The sequence below is a fragment of the Saccopteryx leptura genome, chromosome 7 (assembly GCF_036850995.1).
Source record: "Saccopteryx leptura isolate mSacLep1 chromosome 7, mSacLep1_pri_phased_curated, whole genome shotgun sequence".
NCBI classification, from domain to species: domain Eukaryota; kingdom Metazoa; phylum Chordata; class Mammalia; order Chiroptera; family Emballonuridae; genus Saccopteryx; species Saccopteryx leptura.
In genome coordinates this window covers 32734972-32761995 of record NC_089509.1, presented here as the reverse complement: position 1 = coordinate 32761995, position 27024 = coordinate 32734972, and the positions used below count along the sequence as shown (strand labels likewise).

The 27024-nt window shown below is 34.1% G+C and overlaps 1 protein-coding gene and 1 non-coding gene across 15 annotated transcripts in view; both read right to left on the bottom strand.

Moving 5' to 3' along the window:
• MBD5 (methyl-CpG binding domain protein 5) overlaps positions 1 to 27024 on the bottom strand; it is a 512364-nt gene that overhangs the window by 261225 nt on the left and 224115 nt on the right. The gene's annotated exons all lie outside the window — the stretch shown is intronic.
• Positions 24886 to 24961, bottom strand: TRNAT-UGU (transfer RNA threonine (anticodon UGU)). Its single transcript has one exon. It is a non-coding gene; the product is annotated as a tRNA-Thr (tRNA).

Below are 27024 nucleotides of genomic sequence, written 5' to 3'. Positions count from 1 at the left end.
AAATTTAATGCAAGTCCCATCAAAATTCCAATATCATTTTTTAAACAAATGGAACAAATAATCATCAGGTTTATATGGAACCATAAAAAACCTCAAATAACCAAAGTAATCCTAAGGGGGGAAAAAAACCCCAAAGCTGGAGGCATTATAATAACTGACTTCAAACTATACTACAGAGCCACAATAATCAAAACAGCATGGTACTGGCAGAAAAATAGACACACAGACCAATGGAACAGAATAGAGAGCCCAGAAATAAAACCACATATATATGGTCAAATCATCTTTGATAAAAGAGCCAAAAACACACAATGGAGAGAAGAAAGCCTCTCTAATAAATGGTGCTGGGAAAACTGCCACATGCAAAACAATGAAACTTGAATACAATTTGTCTCTTTGCAGACAAATTAATTCAAAATGGATCAAAGACCTAAATATAAGATCTGAAACAATAAATTACATAGAAGAAAACATAGGTACTAAACTCGTGAACCTTGGCAGTTGACAATATTTTATGAATTTGACCCCACAGACAAGGGAAGTGAAGCAAAGATAAATGACTGGGACTACATCAGACTAAAAAGCTTCTGCTCAGCAGCAGAAACTGACAACAAAACAAACAGACAGCTAACTAAACGGGAGATGATATTTTTAAACAACAGCTCAGATAAGGGGCTAATATCCAAAATATATAAAGAACTCACAAAGCTCAGCAACAGACAAGCAAACAACCCAATAAAAAATGGAAAGAGGACATGAACAGGCACTTCTCCCACAAAGACGTACAAATGGCCAAGAGATATATGAAAAGATGCTCATCTTCACTAGGTATTAGAGAAATACAAATCAAAACTACTATGAGATACCACCTCACACCTGTTAGATTAGCTATTATCAACAAGCCAGGTAATAACTAGTGTTGCAGAGGCTGAAGAGGAAAAGGAACACTCATTCACTGTTGGTGGGAATGTAAATTAGTACAACCATTGTGGAAGAAGGTATGGTGGTTCCTCAAAAAGTTAAGAATAGAACTACCATATGACCCAGCAATCCCTTTACTGGGTATATTACCCCCAAACTTGAAAAGATGGGTACGTAGACACATGCATCCCCATGTTCATCACAGCATTGTTTATGGTGGCCAAGACATGGAAACAACCAAAAAGCCCTTCAATAGAGGATTGGATAAAGAAAATGTGGTATATATATACAATGGAATACTACTACGCCATAAGAAATGATGACATAGTATCATTTATGACAGGGGTCCCCAAACTACGGCCTGAGGGCCACATGCGGCTCCCCCTGAGGCCATTTATCTGGCCCCTGCCGCACTTCCGGAAGGGGCACCTCTTTCATTGGTGGTGAGAGGAGCATAGTTCCCATTGAAATACTGGTCAGTTGGTTGATTTAAATTTACTTGTTCTTTATTTTAAATATTGTATTTGTTCCCGTTTTGTTTTTTTTACTTTAAAATAAGATCTGTGCAGTGTGCATAGGGATTTGTTCATAGTTTTTTTTATAGTCTGGCCCTCCAACGGTCTGAGGGCCAGTGAACTGGCCCCCTGTGTAAAAAATTTGGGGACCCCTGATTTATGACAACATGGATGACCTTAATAACATTATACTGAGTGAAATAAGTAAATCAGAAAAAGCTAAGAACTGTATGACTCCATACATAGGTGGGACACAAAATTGAGATTCATGGATATAGATAAAAGTGCAGTGGTTACCAGGGGAAGGAGAAGGGAGGACAGAGAAGGGTGGAGTGGGGACGGGGGAGGGGCTTAAAGAGAAACAAAATATAGGGTGATGGAGGATGATTTGAGTTTGGGTGATGGGTATAAGGCATGATTGACTGTCAAAATGATGTGGAGATATTTTCTTTAAATTTATGTACTCTGGTTGACCAATGTCAACCTATTAAATTTAACTGTCTAAAAAAAAAAGTTGACATTAAGAAAGAACAAAAATATAAACAGAAATAAATAAAACAAAACTCAAAAAGGTAGATATGGAACAACCACAACAAAAGGTGGCTCTTTTCAAAGACCAAGAAAACAGTTGTAGTGCTATTTTAATATTTTGAATGATGTTAGAGAATGAAGCCTTTAATTTCATTTTATAAAATTAGTACTTTGCTCTAAAATGCAATAACAAGGCAATAATAAAAGTTGAAAACTAATCTCATTTATTTTTTCATTAGGTAAATACTCACTGTTTATTCTATGCCAGGAACTGTACCCGACAGTAAGGATATAGCAGTAAATAAAAAGATAATTTCTATCCCATGCCTATGGAATAGGTTTTTTAAAAATAAGCAAATCAAATACATGACTAAGTAGAGTTCATATGAATAACATAAAATAACTATGTTGGGAAATTGAAGAAAATATATTATTTTAATAGGTCAAAGATAAAAACTATACGATTATCACACTAAATGACTAAAGTTATTTGATGAAGTTCAATAATTCTATTTAAAATAAATGATAAACTGTACAGGATACACTTGTTTAGCATTCTGTTATAATTACCCAATGAAACAAGAAAATAAAATGAGAAACAAATATTAAATAGGATCTAGAATCCTTACTATTTGCTAATGATAAAATTATCTACTCAAAAAACTCATGTGTACCAACCAAAGTTGTAAGACTATTCATGAAGATAGCCTGTTAAAAAATAAATGGACAATAAAAATAAGTACAAGAGGAGTTTAATTTAAGTATAAACATAATAGAAAATGTAACAGAAAGAGTTAACAACAGCGCAAAAAGCATATATACTTGGTAATGGTAAATAAATCTCACAGAAGGTGTACTACTAAAATCAATAAAAATAGAATAGGCTTTTCTAGACAACAGGTTATTTCTTTGGAAAAATAAAATTAGATCCCTACCTCAAATCATATGGTAAGGCAAAAAGTCCACATGGATTGAAGACCTACATATGAATAGCACACTTAAATAGAAAATAAGAGTATTAAATATTGTTTATCAGTAATACATATAAGTGGTACAAATACAAAAACATTAATGTATATGAACACATTAATTTCAGAATAGTGGTTAACTTTGCAGAGGAAGAACCAGAGAAGGAATTGAACTGGGCTTTAGCTTGTTAGTAATTGACATGCAATAGTCCCTGAATAAGTATCTGTTCAGTAAATTCATTCTTTTTACAAACAAATAAACAAAACTCCCAAAACTTTTATCCTGAAAATTTTACTCTAGGATTGTATCATATTATATATATAGACTAATAAAGATGATAATTTGCATTTTTATTGCATTTAGCCAAACCAACATGTATCTACTTGTTAATGTGTTTTTAAATGTCTTTAAGCAAAGTTTTATAATTTTCTTCAAATCAACTGTACATGAATTTTCTTTTATTTATCCTTGGTATAATTTTTATTATTGATATCCTTGTTCTTATTTTTTAATTTTGTTATTGGTAAGAAGGGGATTTATTAATTTTTCAGTTTACTTTTAATCCAGCAAACTTACTGTTATCTATTTTTAATTCTACATAGATAATAGTAACATCCGCAAATAATGACATTCTGTGTCTTGCTAGCCAATCTGTCTTATTATAATTCTATTCTTTTTTCTTTTCTAATTACATAGGGTAAAACTTCTAGTACGTAATTTGAAGTTGAAATATTAATAGGCAACCTTTTCTTTTTTTCAGCTTTTAAATGGCATGTTTGCTGTTTTTTAAAATTTGTTTTATTTAAAAATTTTTTGTAGATACTTTATAAAATTAAAAAATTTTCCTTTTATTCCTAATTTACTATTTCTTTCTTTTAAGTTTTAAATTTTATTTAATGTTTTTTACTCATCTATTAAGATAATCACATAGTTTTACTCCCTTAATTTATTCAATGTAGTAGATTACAGTGATACTTAGGATTTTTGCATCAAAGCTTCCATATGAGACTGGTCTGTAATTTTTTCTTGTATTGTCTTTGCCTGATTTCTTCTCTTTTTAAATTATATTTATTAGGGGTGACATTGGTTAATAGGATCATATAGGCTTCAGGTGTGCATTTCTATGGTACATGATCTTTATATTACATTGTGTGACAAACTCCCAAAATCAAATCATCTTGTCACCATATTTTGGCTTCCTTTAACCTTTGCTTGATTTTTATATTAAAATCAAATAAGAGTAACTTTTCCATTTTTCCTGAAACAGTTCTTTCTCCACCCTAGTCCAAGCCCTATCTGAATTATCTTCTAATCCTCCTCGTTTTGCAAATTTATTTAATATTTAATTTTGTCCTTCTCTGACCTCATTTTTCTTCCCTTCATTCTACTGTGTGATAATACTCTAGACAGAATATAAGACTCACAAGAGCAAGGAGTTTGCCTCTCCCCAGAAAACAGACTTGTGCTTGGCCTATAGCAGGGCTCCAAAATATCTGTTGAATAAATAAAAGAAATAAAATTCTACTTTACTAGCACATTATTAGCAAAGACAAAAAGCTTGAAATGCCCATATTGGAACTTTGAAAAAATAAATACACATTTATATGATTACCTTAATGCATTTTTTCTGAAGAATAATTTGAAGACAAGTAAAAGCCTTTCAAATGTGATGAATTTTGATCAAACAAGTGTATTTCCAGTAATTTATGTTTCTGAAGTAATCTAATAATGTAAAATACGTGATAAAAATACTGAAAAATCTAACTGTTCAATGATTTATGTGATTTTTGAATAAATTATGATACATCCACACAGTACAACAGTATATACTTCTAAAACTGTCACAGAAAAATGTCTAATATAAACTGTGAAGTTTAAAACGATGGTACTATGATAAGTACTATCTAATTTTGTTTAAAAATTTACTTCTATGTATTGAACAAAGTCTGGAAGAATATACACAAAAATATTGAGTTGTCTATCATCACAGGTACTATGATAAAACAAAGTTTTCTTTCTCTTGTATTTTTCCACCTTTCTACCATAAAAATTATGTGCTGAGTGTTAAAACATAAATTTAAATAGAAAGGCATACTAAAATTATGCTGTTACCAATTTAATGAACACTCCCTGGCGTTGGGAAGTAATATCAAATATTCAAGGCTGTGTGTTTGTGTCAGTGTTTATAAAATACATTTGACCAGTATCTGAATGTACTTCTTATTTTGAGGGACATCAAAATAAATTAAGTGTCTGGAATAGTCCCCTTCCTGGTTTTTTGGCTACTACTGGGCAGTCATGTGACCTAGGTTCAGTCAAACTAGTGCTTCCACCCAGGACTTTGAATTCTGTAAGAGTGATGCAAAGACATAGAAAACCCCTAGAGATTACTAATTAAATCTGTGGCCAAACTGAGGCACCCAATTCCAATGAGTGTCCCAGGGCAGCAGAGCCCAGCACATGATAGAGAATGTCCAGTGGAAATGGCATTAGCAGCAGCTTCCAAAGCAGAATTCCCTTACAGTAAGATACTGGCTAGGCATTGCCTTTTTGGGGTTCTGCTTCCTTCTTAAGCCTGGTACTCCCTCTTAAGCCTGTTGTGCCTCACAGAATCTTTGAGCTCTATGATATGTTTCCAAAAAAGTCCTTTTCTGCTTTAGACAGTTGGCTTTTATTATTTCAACCCAAGAATCCTGACTGGTACAATTATCAATTAGTATACTTCCTAGCAATTACTGCTAATAATGCTTATGCATTTCAGAAACTGTCGTCATTTTTCTAAGGCAGTTCAAAGGCTTAGTAAAAAGTAAAGGGGCCTTGAAGCCAGACAGATCAGGTTTGAATACCAGAAATGATATTGCCTAGTTGTGTGACCTTGGACGATAAAACTAATTTCTCTCAGTCTTAATTTCTTCATTTCTGTATTATTTTTGAGGACTGAACAAGATCACAGTAAAATTTCACACGTTCCATATTTATCTCAAATCCCCAGCTTGGCTCCCGTATTCCAGGGTTTACATTACATCTACACTTTCTTTCATGGATACCTTCATTACAGTGAAAACTACTTGCCAACATGATCAACTACTTCTGTCTCATCAGGCTATGAAATGCCTGCCCATAAACCCAAATGTCTGCTTTCTTTACTATGCATAGATTGCTGGAGTTCTGGTAGAGAAACTGGATGTAACCAAAGTCAAGCTGCCTTTTAGCCAAACTCATAATGCTATGTTTAGGTAAAAATAAACAGAACAGTAACTTATATCCAAAAAGCCCTAAAAGTGAAGAAATTTTAAATCTTTACTGAACTCCGATGAAGTAACACTAATGTAGGATTTCCTTTCTAATAGTGAAATTTCTTAAAATTTTCTTTTGTTCTGCCCTTAAATCCTAGCAGAGCAGCTGCCACAAATTCTCATCTCATACCCCAAATAGTTCTCAAACTCTTTCCAAGTTTCACACAATACTACATTTTCCTTCAATACAATAGTCTAAAGGCCAGGTATGACCAGAAGAGTCAAATACAGAAGACAAGCATGATAAGAAAGTAGCTACAGCCTGACCAGGCGGTGGCGCAGTGGATAGAGCATCGGACTGGGACGGGGAGGACCCAGGTTGGAAAACCCGAGTTCGCCAGCTTGAGTGTGGGCTCATCTGGTTTGAGCACGGCCCACCAGCTTGGATCCAAGGTCTCTGGCTTGAGCAAGGGGTTACTTGGTCTGCTGTAGCCGCACAGCCAATGCACATACAAGAAAGCAATCAATGAATAAATAAGGTGTCGCAGAAAAGAACTGATACTTCTCATTTCTCTCCCTTCCTGTCTGTCTGTCTGTCCCTCTCTGTTACCAAAAAAAAAAAAAAAAGTAGCTACAAAGGCAGGTTAGAGCTAGGTTGCTAATTATAGCACTATTTACATTTTGGGTCATATGGTCTTCTGTTGCAGGGGGCTGTCCTATATATTGCTAGATAAATAGCAGCATCCCTGGCCATGTATCATACCCTACCCATAATGACATCCCAAAATGGTACCAGATATAGGGGCAGAAACTGCCCCCAGTTTAGAATTACTGATTTAGCTGGTAAAAGAGGCATGAAAAAAGAGTGAGGTAACTATCCATAAGAGTCACACTTAAAAATGGGCACAATTTTGCCTGACCAGTAGTGGCACAGTGGATAAAGCGTCGACCTGGAATGCTGAGATCACCAGTTCAAATCCCTGGGCTTGCCTGGTCAAGGCACATATAGGAGTTGATGCTTCCTGCCCCTCTCCCGCTTCTCTCTCTCTCTCTTTCTCTCTCTCTCTCTCAAATGAATAAATAAACTTTAAAAAAATTTAAGAACAATGGGCACAATTTTAAAAGATTAATGACACAAAAATGGTAAATGTTTGCGTGAATCATGTTGGGGAAAAACTGTCAGCAGTGACACTCCAGTAGATAATGTCATATCTACTTGATATTACAGAAGAATAAATGTAATACAATAACTATGTCAAAGGTCAGAAGCTGTGAGAAAGTAATAATGAATTGGGTGGGGGTAGAAAACGATATAGTAGTGAGTCAGTCCAAGGGTGACTTTTTCAGTGTTCTAATTTTAATCTGCTTGATTTATTTTCCAAAAACAATAACTGAGAAACACACAATATTGGATTTTGCTTCCTTAGATAAGTGGTACACGGAAAGACAGATATAAAGATCAGAAATATAGGGCCATTTGAAAGCAAAATCAGATTAAACTTAAAAGATCTTTTGCCCATTTTCCTACTTTTTGCATTAATTTGTAGTAATTCTTTTTCAATTATTTGTGTTGAAATACCTTCTCTAGTTTCTAACTTGTCTTTTCATTCTCTTAAAGTGGCTTGTGAAAGAAGAAAGATCATAATAGTAATGCAATAAAATTTAACAATCTTTTTCTTAATGACTTTTTCATTTTGTATCTTAAAAATTTCCCTACTTTGAAGATACTCCCTTAAAATTCTATAGTTTTGCCTTTCATGTTTAAGTCTTTGCTACACCTAGAGTTAATCTCCAAAGCTTATATCTCAAACTGCACTTTTGACTATGGTTTTTGTTTTTGTTTGTTTTAGCCTTCAGGTCATAGTTGCATGAAAATACCATTTTTACATATATCACATTTTTTAATTGCTATATCCTAAAAGGAGATATTAGGGTATTTCTTTTTATCATAGTAACTTTATAGAAAGGTTAAATTTTATTTTTTCCTCCAGTTTACCTTTACCTTATTTCTTTTAAAGTATCTCCATTCCTTTTGTTTTTTTTGGTTTCAAAAAACCAGATGCTCATTTTGAAAAAAATTCAAATAAGCCTGACCAGGTAGGTGGTGGTGCAATGGATGAAGTGTCAACCTGGGATGCTGAGGACCCAGGTTTGAAATCCTGAGGCCGCTGGCCTGAGCGTCAGCTCACTAGCTTGAGTGTGGGATCACAGACATGACCTCATGGTTGCTGGCTTGAGACTGAGGTCACTGGCTGGAAGCCCAAGGCTGCTGGCTTGAGCAAGGCATCACTGGCTCAGCTGGAGCCCCCCAGCCAAGCAATCAGTGAACAGCCAAAGTGCTGCAACTACCAATTGACACTTCTTATTTCTCTCCTTTCCTGTCTATCCCTCTCTCTGTCTCTCTTGCCAAAAAGAAAAAAAAATCAAATGAGATGAAAGTATATATTAATAGTTTGCTCTAAAATAGGTTTTCATTTTTATAGATCATATTTATAAATATTTTCAAAAGAAAACAGTGACTTGCAAATCTTGAATTTATTTCTCTGCAATCTAGATTCCTACTTTCTGAAAGTCACTTGGAAAGTACATTTTACCTTGCTTTATTAAATTTGCAATATTTGACTGCAGATCCAAACATATCAGTTCATTTATAATTATGATCATTTATTAATAAACAACTTAAATATATTCAACATGACACATATTTAAGGTCTGACATTCTCATCTCTCTTTTTAAAATTTCATTGAGGTTATTAATCTCAGTGAATTTAGAATTTTATGTCCTTAGGTACATGGGTTTACAAAATATTCTCAGTATGTTATACAAGTTTTTTTTTCTTTTTCAAATGACATTAAGTACATTTAAAATAGTTGTCATACTGCTTAAAAGGACTCAATATTCTAACTGGCTTGGAGCTACCATCTTCTCTGGCTGTTCGCCTATATGCCCAAGCCCAACTCTTTTGAGGGATCAACTGAACAATTTAATGACATCTGCTATCTTCAATATTTTGGATGTCCACTAACTAAGAGGGTAGTGACTATACATATTTTAAGACATGCTGATAACCTGTGCAAATTTATTAAAGAACTATTAAAATAAAATACTCCTACCATAGAAGTGCTTTACTATTAGCTATTAGAAAAAACTTAGAGATTTTTGTTTTAATTTTTGTTTATTTTATCAAAAAATGTTTTAAATGTAGCTTTTGAAAAACTTTTGGAAACAAAGCCATAGGCTGTTTAAGAATTAAAACAAGTTTCTGACAAGGATAAGTTTTAGTCTGCAAAAAAACCTGTTGCAAAGTTTAATAAAGAAACAAACTGTATAAAAGTTACCATTTATACCATGGTTTCAAAGAATAGTAATAAAGACAGAAAAAGAAATAGGTGAGGGGGGGTGCAAAGAGGGAAGTAGGGGGCCCAAATATGTGGTGACAGAAAGTGGTTTGACTTAGGGTGATGGACACACAACACAATGAATAGTTCACATGCTATGTCTCCTCAGTAATTTAATTTCTAAATAAAAAAAGATAAAAGATAAAAGAAAGAGAAATAGGTGGAAAGAAAATTTCTAATATAAGAAGCTCACAACAGAAAACCAGGTAAACTATATAGTTAATAGAAGCACTGTACAAGGAAGGATATGTAATTATAGCATACTACTTGGTTTTGCATTGAATCATATTTACATGATATCAGTAAGGCAAACATTTATTTTTTTAAATTATATTGGCAGATGGGGGTACAGTGAGCTACCTATGACAATAGATTAATTATCTCTAATTTGTATCTATAAATAGTGTCTAATATTGGAAACCTAGATATAGCGGTAAAAACATTATTTACAAATAGGTGGCTAAAAAGTTAGTACAGTTAAAAGCAATTAAAAATTAAAGCAGTTATTTAAAGAAGGCACCCTCAGTATTATTTGAATTAACATGTGCATATAATACAGAAGTTTTTTTTAAAAAAGGAAAATAATTTTATGTCCATACCAGGGAATGTAAGGCTGAATATATACTCTCACTCCATTTCTGTGTTTTAGAATCCAATGGAGAGGCAATGTGGTAGCATGCGTATTGGATTCAGATTCAGACAAACATGGCCTGAATTCTGGCTGCACAACTGACAAACTCAAATGTTTGTGGGAAAGTCAGTTAATGTTTTTCAGAACATATTCCATTATATATTGCAGGGGTTGGGAACCTATGGTTCATGAGTCAGATGTGGCTCTTTTGATGGCTGCAGACAAATCTTTAATAAAAAAAAATAATAACGTTAAAAATATAAAGCATTCTCATGTATTACAATCCGTTCATTTCCTCATGAATGGTTGCAGGGGGCTGGAGCCAATCACAGCTGTCCTCCGGGACAACACCAAATTTTTTATTGGATAATGCATAATGTACATGGGTTGTTGTATGGCTCTCATGGAATTATATTTTAAAATATGTGGCATTCATGGCTCTCTCAGCCAAAAAGGTTCCCAACCCCTGATATATTGTGTTGGTAAGAAAGTAATTTAAGTTTTAAAGTGTGAAATAAAACTCATTTTTTTATATAAAGAATAAACTTTAATTAATTATATATTTTCCATCTTGTTCAGTGACCTTTTGCCATCTTTCTTGCAGCTTCATGATTCTGCGCTCATAGAAATTTTGGTCCTTAGCAAAAAACTGAACCAAGTACAATTTAAGGTCATCATCGTTTGTGAAAGTTTTACCATTCAAAGACTTTTGCAAACTTTGAAATAAATGGTAATCAGATGGTACCAGATCAGAGCTGTATGGGGGATGCGACATCACCGTCCAACCAAGCTCCAATAATTTCCCATGAGTTACTAAAGATGTAAAGCTTTACATTTTCATGGTGGAACATAATTCCTTGGCAATTTGCCAATTATGGCCATTTTTCTTTGATTGCTTCATTCAATTTCATTAGTTGTTGACAGTAATCATCTGAATTGATCATCTGGCTTCTTGGAAGCAGCTCAAAATACACAACACCTTTCTAGTCTCACCAAATTGACAGCATGACCTTTTTATTGATCCAATTCAGCTTTAGATATGGTTTGTGCTGGTTCATCATGCTTGGGCCATGATCATTTTTGAATGATGTTATCGTAGATGACCCATTATTCATCACCAGTGATGATTCTTTACAAAAAAGGTTGGTTTCATTGCGCTTGAGATGCATACCGCAAATATTGATTCTCTGTGTTAGGTGAATCACTTTCAATTCATGTGGAACCCAAATATCAAGCTTCTTAGCGAGTCCAAGGCATTTTAAGTGATTTTCAATTGTTGTGTGCGATACATTTAACCTCTCTGCAATCTCTCAAACAGTTATATGATAATTCTCATCAATTATGGCTTTGATTTGGTCATCATGAACTTCAGTAGGTCAACCAGAACGTTGGTCATCTTTGAGTGAAAAATCTCCAGAACAGAATTTTTTAAACCAATTCTGACACATGAGTTCTGTTAGGCAATCAACACCATAAACTTCACATATCTCTTTGTGGGCCTCAGCAGCTTTCTTTATGGAAGTAAAAAAGTAAAATATGCCAAAAATGTTTGTTTTCACACTCCATGTTAAAATTGACCCTAAACTAACAGCTATAAACAAAATTATGCACAACTTGCTTCTAAAGTAACCTAAATGTGACTGATATCAAATGGCAAAAGGAAAAAACCATAACACTGACAGAAGTCCTTCAAAACAATTACAACACTATGACAACCAAAAATACTTTCTTGCCAACCCAATATAGTTAGGCAATAATGATTACTATCACGTGGAGTTACTGTGAGGACTACCAATAATCTATGTGAAGCATATGGCACTAGGGATTGAGCAGAAGAGAAATAGAAGAGAAAAAAGTCATGGATATGGACAACAGTGTGGAGTTGTTGGGGTGGCGGAGCATGGGGGTGGGGAGGAAGCTACAGGGTATGAGAAGTAAACAGTGGGGGACCGAGACTTGACTTGGGGTGGTGAACACCCAAAACAGTGTGTGTGCTGTAGCATTATACACCTGAAGCCTGTATATTTGTTTATCCTATGTCACTCCAATAAATTAAAAAAAAAATAAAGCTTCATTCTTATTTTGAAATCTGAATCACATAACAAGTAGGTGAGTTTTTTTTTTAAGTAGGTGAGTTTTATCATCTGTACTTTACAGCTGAGCAAAAGAGAACAAGCTTACCTGCCCAAATCCTCTTAGTATGAACTTAAACAAGAAACTAAACTGCAACTGCTTAATTTGCTCAATCTCTTTCAAAAATAGCTGGATCTATACCCCCAAAAAGGATCTATACAGCCTTTTCTGAGATTTTCTTTCTTTCTTTTTTGGTAAATTTTATTTAGAAAATTAAATTTAATGAGGTGCCATTGATCAATAAGAGTACATAGGTTTATGGTAAATATTTCTATAGCATTTGAACTGTTGAATGTGTTGTGTTCCGAAATGTAGCAGAATGTTTTCTTCAACAAAGTTTTCACAACAGTTTAGCAACATGGTGATTGATGGTGGGGAAGGCAGAAGAAAGTTCCAGAGTATACCTGTTAACTGAGGTACCAGTCCAAGGACCAAAGTTTTCTAATACTCAGAAGATGCAGAGAATTTAATTATTTTTACTTAAAATAGCCAAGATAATAGAAGTAATAGAATTCTAATAGTAGTTAGTTTCAATTGTGATCATGCACTTTCCTTACCTACCTTTTGTTATTCATTTCTACCTCAGTTCTCATTATTTGGTAAAGCCAGCTGAAAAATATACCTTACTTTTAAAATGACAGAGAATAATTACCTACAACTTTCAGGAATGTGGACTAATAATGTAACTTTTCAAGCCTGATGCTGTCTGGCATTGCTGTGATTCATGGAGTAAAAAAGAGAAACCCTCATTCATGTGATATCTGCTCCTTCAATCTCAAACACAGTGTCTAGGACACTTCACCACCTGTAAACCACATCTGAAAGGTAAACTTGCAAGACCATGTCTGAACAGTGTGAACTAGAATTCCAATAAAACGAAAACTAATTGAAGGCAAGCGTCGATCAGCCTTGCTCACAGCTCTATTATTGGTGACTACCACAGTATCTGGAAAACAGGCTCGGTCAATTCTTATGGAGTGGATAAACAAAAAAATGGAAGAGTAAATAATAATTCCTAGTGATTATTTGAGTTTTCACTCTGCAAAGACAAAATAACTAGATAAAAATTTAAATAAATAATACATTTATTTTATTTATGGCTCATGACATTTTCCATTAACTAAAAACAAAACAAAACATATAGATGAAATAAAGTACTGCCTATTTGGAGTAAAAGTTCTGCTACTTAAAACCAAGTCAATGTTACAGTTTAACTACTTCTGTTTCACAACAAGGTAATTTCACCCATCCCTTATTAGTAAAGATAATGAGAACCATAATCATAACAATAATCTTTCTAAACTAAACTATTATAGGCCCTATATAAAAGCCTGACATACCATACATATCTCATTCAATCCTCCCAACAAACCTATGACACAGATATTATCACTACATTTGACACATAAAGATTATTAAAGAGGTAACTTGCCCAAGTTCACAAAGATGGTAAAATCCAGATAAAATCAGTCTAATTCTAAAATTCTGGTTTAACCACAGAGATACTTAACACACACAAAGACTCACATAACAGCTAGCCTGCTCTCCAACCCAAGCATGAGAAAATATTCATCTTTTTTTAAAAAACATTTATGGCCTGACCAGGTGGTGGCGCAGTGGATAGAGCGTTGATCTGGGATGCGGGGGACCCAGGTTCGAGATCCCGAGGTCACCAGCTTGAGCACAGGCTCATCTGGCTTGAGCAAAAAAGCTCACCAGCTTAGAACCAAGGTCGCTGGTTCGAGCAAGGGGTTACTCGGCCGGCTGAGGGCCCACGGTCAAGGCACATATGAGAAAGCAATCAATGAACAACTAAGGTGTTGCAACGAAAAACTGATGATTGATGCTTCTCATCTCTCTCTGTTCCTGTCTGTCTGTTCCTATCTATCCCTCTCTCTGACTCTCTTACTGTCCCTGGAAACAAACAAACAAACAGACAAACAAACAAACATTTATGAACGCCTATTATGTTCCAGCCACCATACTAGCTAGCTCTCTTAAAAATCACCTGTAATTCTGAAATGAAATTACAAATGGCATATATCAACATGCTTTCTGGGACCTAATTCCTGAGAACTATACTGTGAAAGTTTCCCCCAAAATACTTAGTACAGTGCTTTGCTCATAAAAAGTTCTTAATAAACAGTGTTCAAAACTAGCACTATGCGTAAATTGAATTAAATTACCTAGGCTGAGAAAAACTGTAAAGGAAGATTTTATCTTCAAATCTTCTGTGCAATTACCTTATACTTAAAATAAATAAATGTCAAAACAAGACAGTTTTATCATTTTAAATATTTTACTTTATTGGTATGTTTTAACAAAATTTAAAATTTTTCATAGAAACAAATATAAAATCTATTCTGACAAATCTCATGTTATCTATAAATAGATTTTGGTTGCTTTTCATATATTATAAATTTACATTGTGCTCTTTTAATAATATGGCCTTCCCTAGGAAAGGAAGTTATTGCATATGATTACACAAGGATTATAAAATTTCAATTTTAAAAGGATAAATAATATACTTTTTTATTTTCTCAGAACTATTCTTATGATTAGTGAAATATATGAACACTTAAGTCTGCAAGAATTATATATAATAAAAGAACCACATCCTCACAGGAATTATTTATTTCCTCTTCCTACACTGCATTTTGCTTCTTAGTCTGGATAAAAATAAAATCAATTTAAAAGGACAGATTTTAATCTCAGATGTTGCTGAGCATTTCTTTTTGGTGGAAAAAAGATAGGTGACAATTCATGCTATGCATTAGAGATCAAAATCTGGCCCTAAACTTACATGATTGATGGGTTTCTATTTGAATAGGCATAAACGTGAATAGTAACTGTAATAATGCTTACATTATTCAGAGAGAGAGTTGATGCAACCTCAGCCAGTTTCCCTTTTTACCTTTAGCATTAAATTGTTTTCACTAAAGCAATATATTTTTGAAAACCACACACAAAATCTTATACATTGCTTCAATATAATATAAAACAACACACCCATCTATACCATGATTCCAGCAGATAGAACAAAGACTGACATTAACTATTCATAGAAAAGCTCATGCAATAACAAATTTCTGAAATTGAATGTTTGCTTAGCATAAAAATCATTCATAGTTCATTACATTGTGCTATATTTTTTATTATATTATTTACTGACCATATACACAAATACTAATTATTTCACTGGGCCAGATTATTGTCACTGAATATTCTAACTCTGAAATTGGAAACTTGCTTAGAGTCATTCTTCTCTGATATGAAAAAAAAAACTGTACAGTAGTGTATGTTCTCTCACCAGTCAGTTGTCTGGCTGTTAAGTGCTCAAAAGAGAAAAAGAGATCACCCAAAACTCTATGGGGCCTTACTCTCAGTAATTCTTGTTTAGCTGTTCATCTTCTAAATCACCATCAGACAATCACTTTTTCCTCTTATCTAATAGATAATACTAAAACTGGAATCTTCGGGAAACATAAACATATCTTGCAAAGTTGATTTAATTAATGTGCACTCCTGTTACTTAGCAATACGATCTTGGGTGAGTTGTTCCATTTAGTAATTATTGACCTTCTAAATTATAGAATAATCATGGTAAATAAAAGCAGCAGCATTTATAAGTGACAAGTGATTTTTAGGCCTTGTGTCACACATGTTTTATACATATTTCCATTTGATATTCAAAAGCAACCAACCTAGTAAGGTACATATGATCATTTCTACTTTACATAAAAAGACATTAAAGATCAGAAATTTGAAGTAACATTATAGTAAATGGCAGTGACAGAAATCAAACCTAGGTCTAAGTGACTAAATTGATCATGAGGTGACACAATATACTTGAGTATGAAATAATAAAGTGAACAGGTAAATATGAAAGTAAAAAAAAAACCCAGGAATTAATTCTGGTAATGGTGTGGCAACTTCAATCAGAATTGTTATCCCACTGATAGTAATTATAAACTGTGGACAATACTACAACAAGCAAATAAAAACAACTATTTAAAGACACAATGGAGAGTGACCAAAAGTAACAGAAAGAGAAAGAGAGGATATAACTCTTCAAAGAAGTGAACACTGCTGGGCAATGTCTCCATATAGCTTACTCTTGAGGTAAAGAGTAGTGGGAACAGCAAGAACTAAAGCAGAAAGCCAGGCTCACTGGCTTGAGGTATCAGAGGCCACTGGTGAGGCTGAAAGAATGGCTGATAAGTGACAGTTGGGTGAAGTGGATGTCAGGAAGTAGGAAAACAGAGGGGGAGTAAAATAGTTGCATATGTACACACGCACCTGGGCTGACTCCTGAACTGTGCATGCATGGAGAAGGCTCCAAAGAACCTGGCAGAAAGTAACAGATCGAAGGCTGAAATAGGGATCTGTTTTTTCTTTTTTTAAGAGGCAACTTAAGGAATTTATTTTTTATATTTACAAGAGATATTATTGATCTCTATAGAATCACTCAAAAAAATTTCTATGTAGTGATAAATGGAAGTTATTGAAGCTCTTAACTAATTCATTTTTTGTCTTTTTTAAAAAAACTTTTATTAAGTTTAATTAATTGTGTTAACATGGATTCAAGTGTCCCATTCAATAAAACACCCTACCCCCACCCCTGTGTCCCTCATTATACCCCCTCTGCCCCCTCCCCCTAACTCACTCTTCCCTTCCCTCTGGGATTTGCTGTCCTGTTATCTGTATCTATGTGTTATGTATATATAATTTCATTAATCCCTTTACCTTCTCTGATCCCATCCCCTATTCCCCTTCCCTCTGACAGCTGTCCCTCTGCTCCCTGTGACCCCGTCTCTGCCTCTATTCCATTCCTCAGTTCACTTTGTTCATTAGATTCCACATATAAGTGAGATCATATGATATTTGTCTTTCTCTGTCTGGCTTATTTCACTTAACATAACAGTTTCCAGGTCCATCCATGTTGTCACAAAAGGTAAGATTTCCTTCTTTTTCACAGCTGCGTAGTATTTCATTGTGTATATGTACCACAGCCTTTTAATCCACTCGTCCACTGACGAACACAGAAAAAGCAGCCTATAGAATAGATTTGAGATGACTCAGACAAGTACTTTAAGGCAGCTATTATAAATATTATCAAGACCATAAAGTAAAATGTCATCATAATGAATGCAAATGCAGAAACTTTTAGAAAAATAGGAACAATAAAAAAATAATTCAATCTGTACACTTAAAACAGTTAAAATGAAAAATTTAGTTATATATATCTTACCACAATAAAAAATTATAAAAGAATTGATCTGAAATCATAGAATTAAAAGTATAATATCAAAATGAAAAATTCACTGGATGGGCTTAACAGCATATTTGGAGATGACAGAAAAGCCAACGAAAAAACCCTAAAGATAGGTGAATACAAATTTATGAAGAACAGATAGAAAATATTGCAAAAAAATTCAGAGTCTCAGTGACCTACATACCTACGGAATAACACCAAGCAATGTATCATACACACATCTGAAGTCCCAGCTGGAGAAGACAGATGAAAAGAGGCAGGAATAAAATCTTTGAAAAAGTAATGAGAGAAATTCCTCATATTTGATGAAAAACATCAACCTATAGATTGAAGTTCAGCAAAACTCTAGAAAAAAATATACAAAGAAAGATAATCTGGGCACATATTAAATTGCTGAAGACCAAGGATAAAAAGTAAATCTTAAACTAGCCACAGAAAAACAAGAGACAGTTTAATTCTGTCATCAGAAAATTGGTTCATATAACTCTAGAAATTCAACTATTCATTCAGTTTTGCTTTACTTTATAAAGAAATTTTTTATTTGTTCCTGATGAGGAGGTGGTACAGTGGATAGAACATTGGACAGGGATGTGGAGAACCCAGCTTCAAAACCCTGGGGTCGCTGGCTTGAGTATGGGGTCATATGATTTGAGCAAGGCTCACCATCTTGAGCCCAAGGTCGCTGGCTCAAGCAAGGGGTTACTTGGTCTGCTGCAGCCCCCCGGTCAAGGTACATATGAGAAAGCAGTCAATGAATAAGGTGCTGTAACAAAGAATTGATGCTTCTCATCTCTCTCCCTTCCTGTCTGTCTGTTCCTATCTGTTCCTCTCTTTGTCTCTGTCACACACAAAAAAGGAATTTTTTATTTTCAAATACCTATTTTTCTTCAATGAGAGCTGTAATGTTATATGTCATATCTATGGTGGTAAAAGTATTTGTGAGCCAAAAAAAAAAAAAGGTTACGAACAATTATTATAATAATGTTCTATATACACTAGTTAATTAGGAGAAAGAACTAAAAGGTATGCATATCAGAAGGAAGAGGCACCAAGTTAACAATGAATACATGTATCCAGACATATACTAAATAAGGAAATAGTAAATTTGAACAACACTCTAGACCAAATGTACCTAACAGATCTGTACCTAACAGATATGTACAAAACATTCCACCAAACAGCAGCAAAATAAATGTCCTTCTCAAGGGCATACAGAACATTTGCTTGATAGATCGTATATAGGGCCACAAAAATAGCCTCAACAAATTAAACAACAGAGAAATTATAGTAAGCACGTTTTCTGGATACAATGATATAAAATTAGAAATCATAACAGGAAGAAACCTGGAAAATACACAAATATTGAAATTAAAGTGTATATTCCTGATACCTATGAATCAAAGAAGGAATCAAAAGAGAAATTTTAAAAAATCTTGAAACAAAATGGAAACAACATATCAAAACTCATGGGATACAGTCATAATAGTTCTAATAAGGTCTATAGCCATAAATGCATACATATAAACACAGAATGGTCCCAAATAAACAAATCATACCTCAAGGAACCAAAAAATAAAAAAAAGAACAAACTAAGCCCAAAGTTAACACAAGGAAGGAAATAATAAAGATTAAAATAGAATTGAAACAGAAAATAGAAACACAACAAAATGTTAACAAGAAGAGTTAGAACTTTGAAAAGATAAATAAAATTGACAAGCCTTTAGCTGGAGAGAACATAAAAATATAAAATTATAAATGAAAGGGGGAGATATTACAACAGAAATACATAGGATAATAATAGACTATAATGAATAATATTTCAATAAATTGCACAACTTAAGAAAATGAATACCTTGCTAAAACTATACAAGCTACCAAAACTGAATCTTGAAGAAATAGAAAATCTGAACAAATAATGATTAACGAGATTGAATTAGTAATCAAAAACCTCCCAACAAACACAAACTCAGGAGTAGATGGTGAATCCAAATAATATTTAAAAAAGACTTAATAGCAATCCTTCTCAAACTCTTCCAAAAAATTAACGAGAAAGAAGCACTTCTAATCTCATTTTATAGGGCCAGCATTACTCTAATAGCAAAACCAAAAGGATACTATTACAAGATAAGAAAATTAGAAGCCAATAATCCTGATGAACATACATGTAAAAATTCTTAACAAAATATTACCAAACTAAATTAAAAAGTATATTAAAGGATCATACATTATGATCAAGTGGAATTTATCCCTGGGATGCAAGCATGATTCAATACATGCAAATCAATAAATGTGAGTATCGTATTAATAGAATAAAGATTGAAATCATATGATCATCTCAATATATACAAAAAAAAGGCATTTGACAAAATCCAATATCCTTTCATGACAAAAACTCTCAACTCTAAACAAAAACCTCAGCATAATAAAGGCCATATAAGACAAGTCAACAGCTAACATTATACCTAATGGTAAAAGTTTGAAACATTTCTCTCTAGGATCAAGAATGAGACAAAGTGCCCACTCTCACTACTGCTATTCAGCATAGTTCTGGAAGACCTAGCCAGAGCAATCATGCAAGAAAAAGAAATAAAGGGCATCTGAAATGGAAAGGAAGAAGTAAAACTGTCCTTTTTGCAGATATAATCTTATCTCTTCAAAAACCTATAGAGTTTACCATAAACCTATTAGGACTGATAAATGAATGCTAAAAAGTTGCAGCAACAAAATTAATATACAAAAATCAGTTATGTTTTAACCTACTAACAATGAACAATCTGAAGAAATTAAGAAAACAATAGAATTCACAATAGCATTTATATAAGAAGAATAAAATACTTAGGAATAAATTTAAACAAAGAGGTAAAAAATCTGTACATTGAGAACTATACTATATTGATAAAAGAAATTGAAAAGGACATAAGTGGAAAGATGTTTCATGTTCATGAAGCTGAAGAATTAATATTGTTAAAATGTCCATATTCCTGAAAGCTATGTATATAATAGATTCAATGCAATACCTATCAAAATTCTATTTTTTAATGATAGAAAAAATCCTAAAATTCATATAAAAATACAAAAGACCCAAATAGCCAAGGCAATCTTGAGAAAGAAGATCAAAGCTAGAGGCATTATACTTTTTGATTCCAAACTATACTACAAAGCTACAGTAACCAACACACTATGGTACTGGCATTAAAACAGACACACAGACCAATGAAGCAGAATTGAGAGTCCAGATATAAACCCACACATATGGTCAATAATGGAACAATTTGAAAAGGGAGTCAAGAAAATTCACTGGAGAAAAGATAAATTAAATGGTGTTAGGAAAACTAGATACCCACATGCAAAAGAATAAAACTGGTTCCCTATCTTATAGCAATCACAAATATTAACTTGAATTGGACTAAACATTAAATGTAGGACTTGACACAATAAAACATAAAGAATGCTCCTTGACACTGGTCTTGGCAATGATATTTTTGGATATGACAGTACAAATAACAAAAGCAAAAAGAAATCAGTGGAACTACATTAAACAAGCTTCTATTTTGCAAAGAAGAAAAATAATCCACAAAATAAAAAGGCAATCTATGGAATAAAGGAAAATATATGCAAATCATATATATGACAATGGGTTAATATCCAAAACATATCAGAAACTTATACAACTAAATAGCAGAAAAACAAATAATCTGATTTTAAAAAAAGAGTAAAGAAATTGAATAGACATTTTTCCAAATCAAATACAAAAATGACCAATAGGTACATAAAAAGGTGTTCAAAATCACTATTTACCAGGAAAACACACATGAAAAACACATCCACTGATCGAAATCAATTGATGAATGAATAAAGAAAATATTATATTTACATATATTCGAATATTTTTAAGTTGTGAGAAAAAAATTTTGCCATTTGTGACAACATGGATAAAACTTAAAGGTATTATGCTAAGTCAGAGAAACCCAAATACTGTGTCATTTCACTTTTAGGTGGAACCTAAAAAAACAACTCATAGAAACAGAGTGCATCGGTGGTTGCTGGTGATGGGGTGAGGGTAGGGAAAATGGGTGAAGGTGGTAAACGAGTACAAACTTCCAGTTATAAGATAGAGGAATAAGTTTTGGTTATCTACTATATATTATGGCGACTAGAACTAACAATAATACTCTATTATATAGCTGTGAGTTGCTAAGAGAGCAGATTTTAAACGCTCTCAGCACACACGTGGGTGCACAAAGGTAATTATTTGAGGTGACATTCTGCTAATTGTTTGCAATATATATTTATTAAATTATCACTTGTATACCTTAAATTTACACCTTTTATGTCATTTATACCTCAGTAAACCGGGGAGGGGGGACAATTATATGCTTATTTTCAAGATGACATGCATGTATAGTTAAGGAACTCAAATCAAGAAAATCAATGGAAAAACTAAGTAAAGATTCAGAAAGGTACCTAGTTATATAATTAGTATATAGAAATCAATATTTCTCCTATATATAAGCTGTGTTCAATAAGAAAATCAAAACTAGCTTGACCAGGTGGTGGCACAGTGGATAGAGTATTAGACTGGGACGCAGAGGAACCAGGTTCGAAAATCTAAGGTCTCCAGCTTGAGCACAGGCTCATCTGGTTTGAGCAAGGCTAACCAGCATGAGCCCAAGGTCGCTGGCTTGAGCAAGGGGTCACTCGGTCTGCTGAAGGCCCCCCCTCCCATCAAGGCACATATGAGAAAGCAATCAACGAACAACTAAGGTGCTGCAACGAAGAATTGATGCTTCTCATCTCTCTCCCTTCCTGTCTGTCTGTCCCTATCTGTCCCTCTCTGTCTGTGTCACAAAAAAAAAAAAAGAAAAAGAAAATAAAAACTAGAAGCACACCCATTTAATATTAGAAAAAAGAAACATAAAAAGAAAGTAACTCAGCCTGACTAGGCAGCAGCACAGTGGATAGAGTATGGACCTGGGATGCTGAAGTTCAAAACCCTGAAGTCACCAGCTTGAGTGCAGGGTCACTAGCTTGAGTGTGAGATGACCCCATGATCACTGGATTGAGCTGAAAGGTCACTGGCTTGAAGTCCAAGGTCACTGGCTCGGCTGGAGCCTACTCCCCCCGCCCCATCAAGGCATTTATGAGAAAGCAATCAATGAACAATCATTGTGCTGCAACTACCAGCTGATGTTTATTTCTCTCCCTTACTGTCTGTCCTTCTCTCTCTCTCTCTCTCTCTCTCTCTCTCTCTGTCTCTTGCAAAAACAACAACAAAAAACTTAGAATAAAAAAAAGTAACTCAGAATAGAATAAAAAATTTATAATTTTTAATAATTCAAAAACAAAATCTAACACAAACACTTAACTTCTGAAGAACCCAACCAGTAATATGCTGATGATCTTACTCAATATAGATTCATTTCTAGGGACCCTCTTCACTCATGAACAGTATTAAATGTTGAATTCTTTTATGGAGTTAAAACATTTTTAAAAAGGGACTGACTTACTAAAGCCCAGTAAAACAAAAAATAGTAAAACAAAAAGCTGTGAAACTCTAGAGTAAGAAAAGTTAAAAAAGGTACTCAAATTTACTTTTAAATATTTTTCTTAATCTTATATTGCTTTAGAAATATATAGCAGAAAAAAAATATTACTACTGTTTTCATTTTGCTTCTTTAAAGTCTGAACTAGACAGTTTTCTCTAGAAACTCCTTTCCCTTCACTCCTTTTGGTGCTCTGGAATCAATAAGTCCTATGCTCTAAGATCCATTATATTAATCTTTTCTCTTAAGGGTACTGCTTCTCTATCCTCAGCAGTTTTTCTTCCAGGAAACTGGCCTCTCTCTCCAAGATTCTGGCTATTAATAAGCAATAGCAGCATCACAGTAATATCATCAGCTGCATGCTCAGTAAAAGAGCACAAAGGCAAGGAACAATGATAGCAATTAATGATAGGATCTGAGTCTTACCCTATAGAAGAGTAATTCGAGATACAATATATTGCATATTATATAGTGTCTTCAAAAAAATTGTCTTCAAAAACCCTGGATGAAGACGACATCTTTTCTAATGCAATTTCTTTCTCAATATTTAAGTGTATTGAATTCCTATTTCATACATTTACATTATCTTCTAAATGGTAACCGAAATAACCAACACATGTATAAATGAAATACAATTATGTCATTTACTTGTCTCCATGATACTATATTGTAGTGATTATCAAATTTAGTGTATACTATTTTTCTTCATAGCCATCAATTTTATCTTCCACTAAAATGTGTGGCACAGCAAAGTTTTCAAAATATATAGATGAATAAATAAATGCTAAGAAAGAACTGTCAATTATTTATAAATATAGCATATAAGAGTTGGAAAGGCCCTTACAGGTTTTCCAATTCATAAGCAATCCAATACTAACCCTGTCCTATCCCTGACCACCACCATAACTATCACTGTCATCTACTTAGCAAATGGCTGTTCAGTCTTACTGGGAATACTCTATTGAAGTTAAATTCCCCACTTAAGAAATCAGTCCACTCCACTGTCAGACATATCCTGGGCTTTGGAATATAGACATTTGAGGCAAAAATACAATTTCCTAACATTTTTGCCAAGTCTTTTTACTAGTAATACAGGACATTTATTTCATTGCTATTGATGCTCTTAATACTATAAAGTCCTTCTGTTTAACTTGCATATTTATTTTTTCAAATTCCTTGTTTTTCAGTTCAAAGCATTCCTAATTAGATCAGCACATCTTTAAGTATGTATTATATGTTATCTCCACTTCTTTGAGACACATTTTTATCCAAAATTCTACTACTTTTGTATCATCTTCACTACTAGAGAATCTGATCCTGTGGATTAAATAATGTTCAAAGTCACACAGACAGTAATTCAAACAACTGAGATAACCAGCAGAGATAGGTCCAAAATATCTGTTTTTATTTATTTATTTATTTTTTTGTATTTTTCTGAAGCTGGAAACGGGGAGAGACAGTCAGACAGATTCCCGCATGCGCCCGACTGGGATCCACCCGGCACGCCCACCAGGGGTGACACTCTGCCCACCAGGGGGTGATGCTCTGCCCCTCTGGGGCGTCGCTCTGCCGCGACCAGAGCCACTCTAGCGCCTGGGGCAGAGGCCAAGGAGCCATCCCCAGCGCCCAGGCCATCCTTGCTCCAATGGAGCCTTGGCTGCGGGAGGGGAAGAGAGAGACAGAGAGGAAGGAGGGGGTGGGGGTGGAGAAGCAAATGGGCGCTTCTCCTATGTGCCCTGGCCGGGAATCGAACCCAGGTCCCCCGCACACAAGGCCGACGCTCTACCGCTGAGCCAACCGGCCAGGGCCAAAATATCTGTTTTTAAAAAGCTCTTCTGGTTATGCTAATGCAGTCAGGGTGGAGAACCACTGCTCTGGCAATTTGATCCATAGTTTAGAAAACCAAATCCCATTCTTAAAATACATAGTCAACTGTTCATTTGATTATGTACTTCATGTTTTTCTCCCAAGGTTTCAACATTCACTTGAGAACAAGATAAAAATATAAACCAAAGCCTTAAATCCTTCAATTTACTGAAAATTCTGGGAAATAAAGAACATATCTTCACTTTGCAGCACTGCAAATTCTTTAGTGTCTATCTCTGTTTACTTTTCATATTAAATTTAAAATAAGTATTTAACATGAAGGTGTATAACTGAGTTAGCTTCAGAACTGCTTTACCTTCTAATAGCACTTTTCTGAATGCTATCTAGAAGCAAAAGGACTAATTACAATTTCTTTCCTTCACTTCATAAATATTTAGTGAGTGACAATTACATGTACATAGTAATTTGAAGTAAGTTTTACCTGCAAGAAAAATATGTTTTGGAAATTTAATGTGTTTCATACAAGAATGGAAAAACATAAAGACATCACAATAAGATTTTTTGGGGGGGGGTATTTTTCTGAAGCTGGAAACGGAGAGAGACAGTCAGACAGACTCCTGCATGCGCCCGACCGGGATCCACCCGGCACGCCCACCAGAGGGCGGCGCTTTACAGCCATTCTCTTTTAATTAAAAGAGAAGAAAATACATATAAAACCTTTGGTTAAAGTGCTGAAACTTAACTGTATAAGTTTTATCACATAAAAAACTGTGACACATGTCTAAATAGATGGGAGAAGACTATAAAGAAGATATGATAAAAATGTACTAATTATCTATAAAACTCATATCAAGTTATATATTAGAAAGACTTCACTGGAATGTTAAAAAATATATAGTGGTTATGTTCTTTTTGAAAGGTCAATAATTTTTCATGATTTTAATTTAACCTTCTTTCTTACTCAAGAAAATAAAAAGTAGCCCTGTTTTGAATCAAGTGTAGCAAAGGAAAACTGTCTCAGTTCATTTACTTACAAAGTATAATTCTCAGTACATTTATGCAAATATCATACTATCTCCAATGTCTTTAGGATGTCATATTTGTTGATACGTGTAATATAGACACCAGTCTGTGAACATACAACTATAACCCTATTATTTGAACTCTAATCTCAAGTAAACAAACAAAATAATATTGTTCTATAATTTTAAAAAATAGAGCTATGCAGTTGATGGGAAAAAAAAAGTACTATTAAGAAACCATGTTCAAGGAATTATACTGCCAAATCATTACAAGCAAAACATGTACATCTACTCATAGATTATGTCTTGTCACAAGTGAAACAATCATTGTTCTAGAAGATAATTGTTTTTAAAATACTTTTTTCTTCTCTAACTTTATCCTCAGTTAAAATATACAGTGTGTCCGTAAAGTCATGGTGCACCCTTGACAGGTCACAGGAAAGCAATAAAAGACGATAGAAATGTGAAATCTGCACCAAATAAAAGGAAAACCCTCCCAGTTTCTGTAGGATGATGTGGCAGCATGTGCACATGCGCAGATGATGACATAACACCGTGTATACAGTGGAGCAGCCCACGGCCATGCCAGTCGAGATGTGGACGGTACAGAGGAAAGTTCAGTGTGTTCTGTGGCTCACTAAATTTGAATTCATGACCAAAGTGCAACGTGAATATCGGCGCGTTTATAACGAAGCACCACCACATAGGAATAACATTACTTGGAGGGATAAGCAGTTGAAGGAAACTGGCAGTTTGGTGGAGAAACCCCGTTCTGGTAGGCCATCAATCAGTGACGAGTCTGTAGAGGCTATATGGGATAGCTACCTAAGGAGCCCTAAAAAATCTGTGCGTGAGCCCACATCGAACTGCGCTGAATAGGTATGAAACTGGGAGAGTTTTCCTTTTATTTGGTGCAGATTTCACATTTCTATCGTCTTTTGTTGCTTTCCTGTGACTGGTCAAAAGTGCACCATGACTTTACGGACACACTGTATATCTAAACATATCTACATAGATAAAGA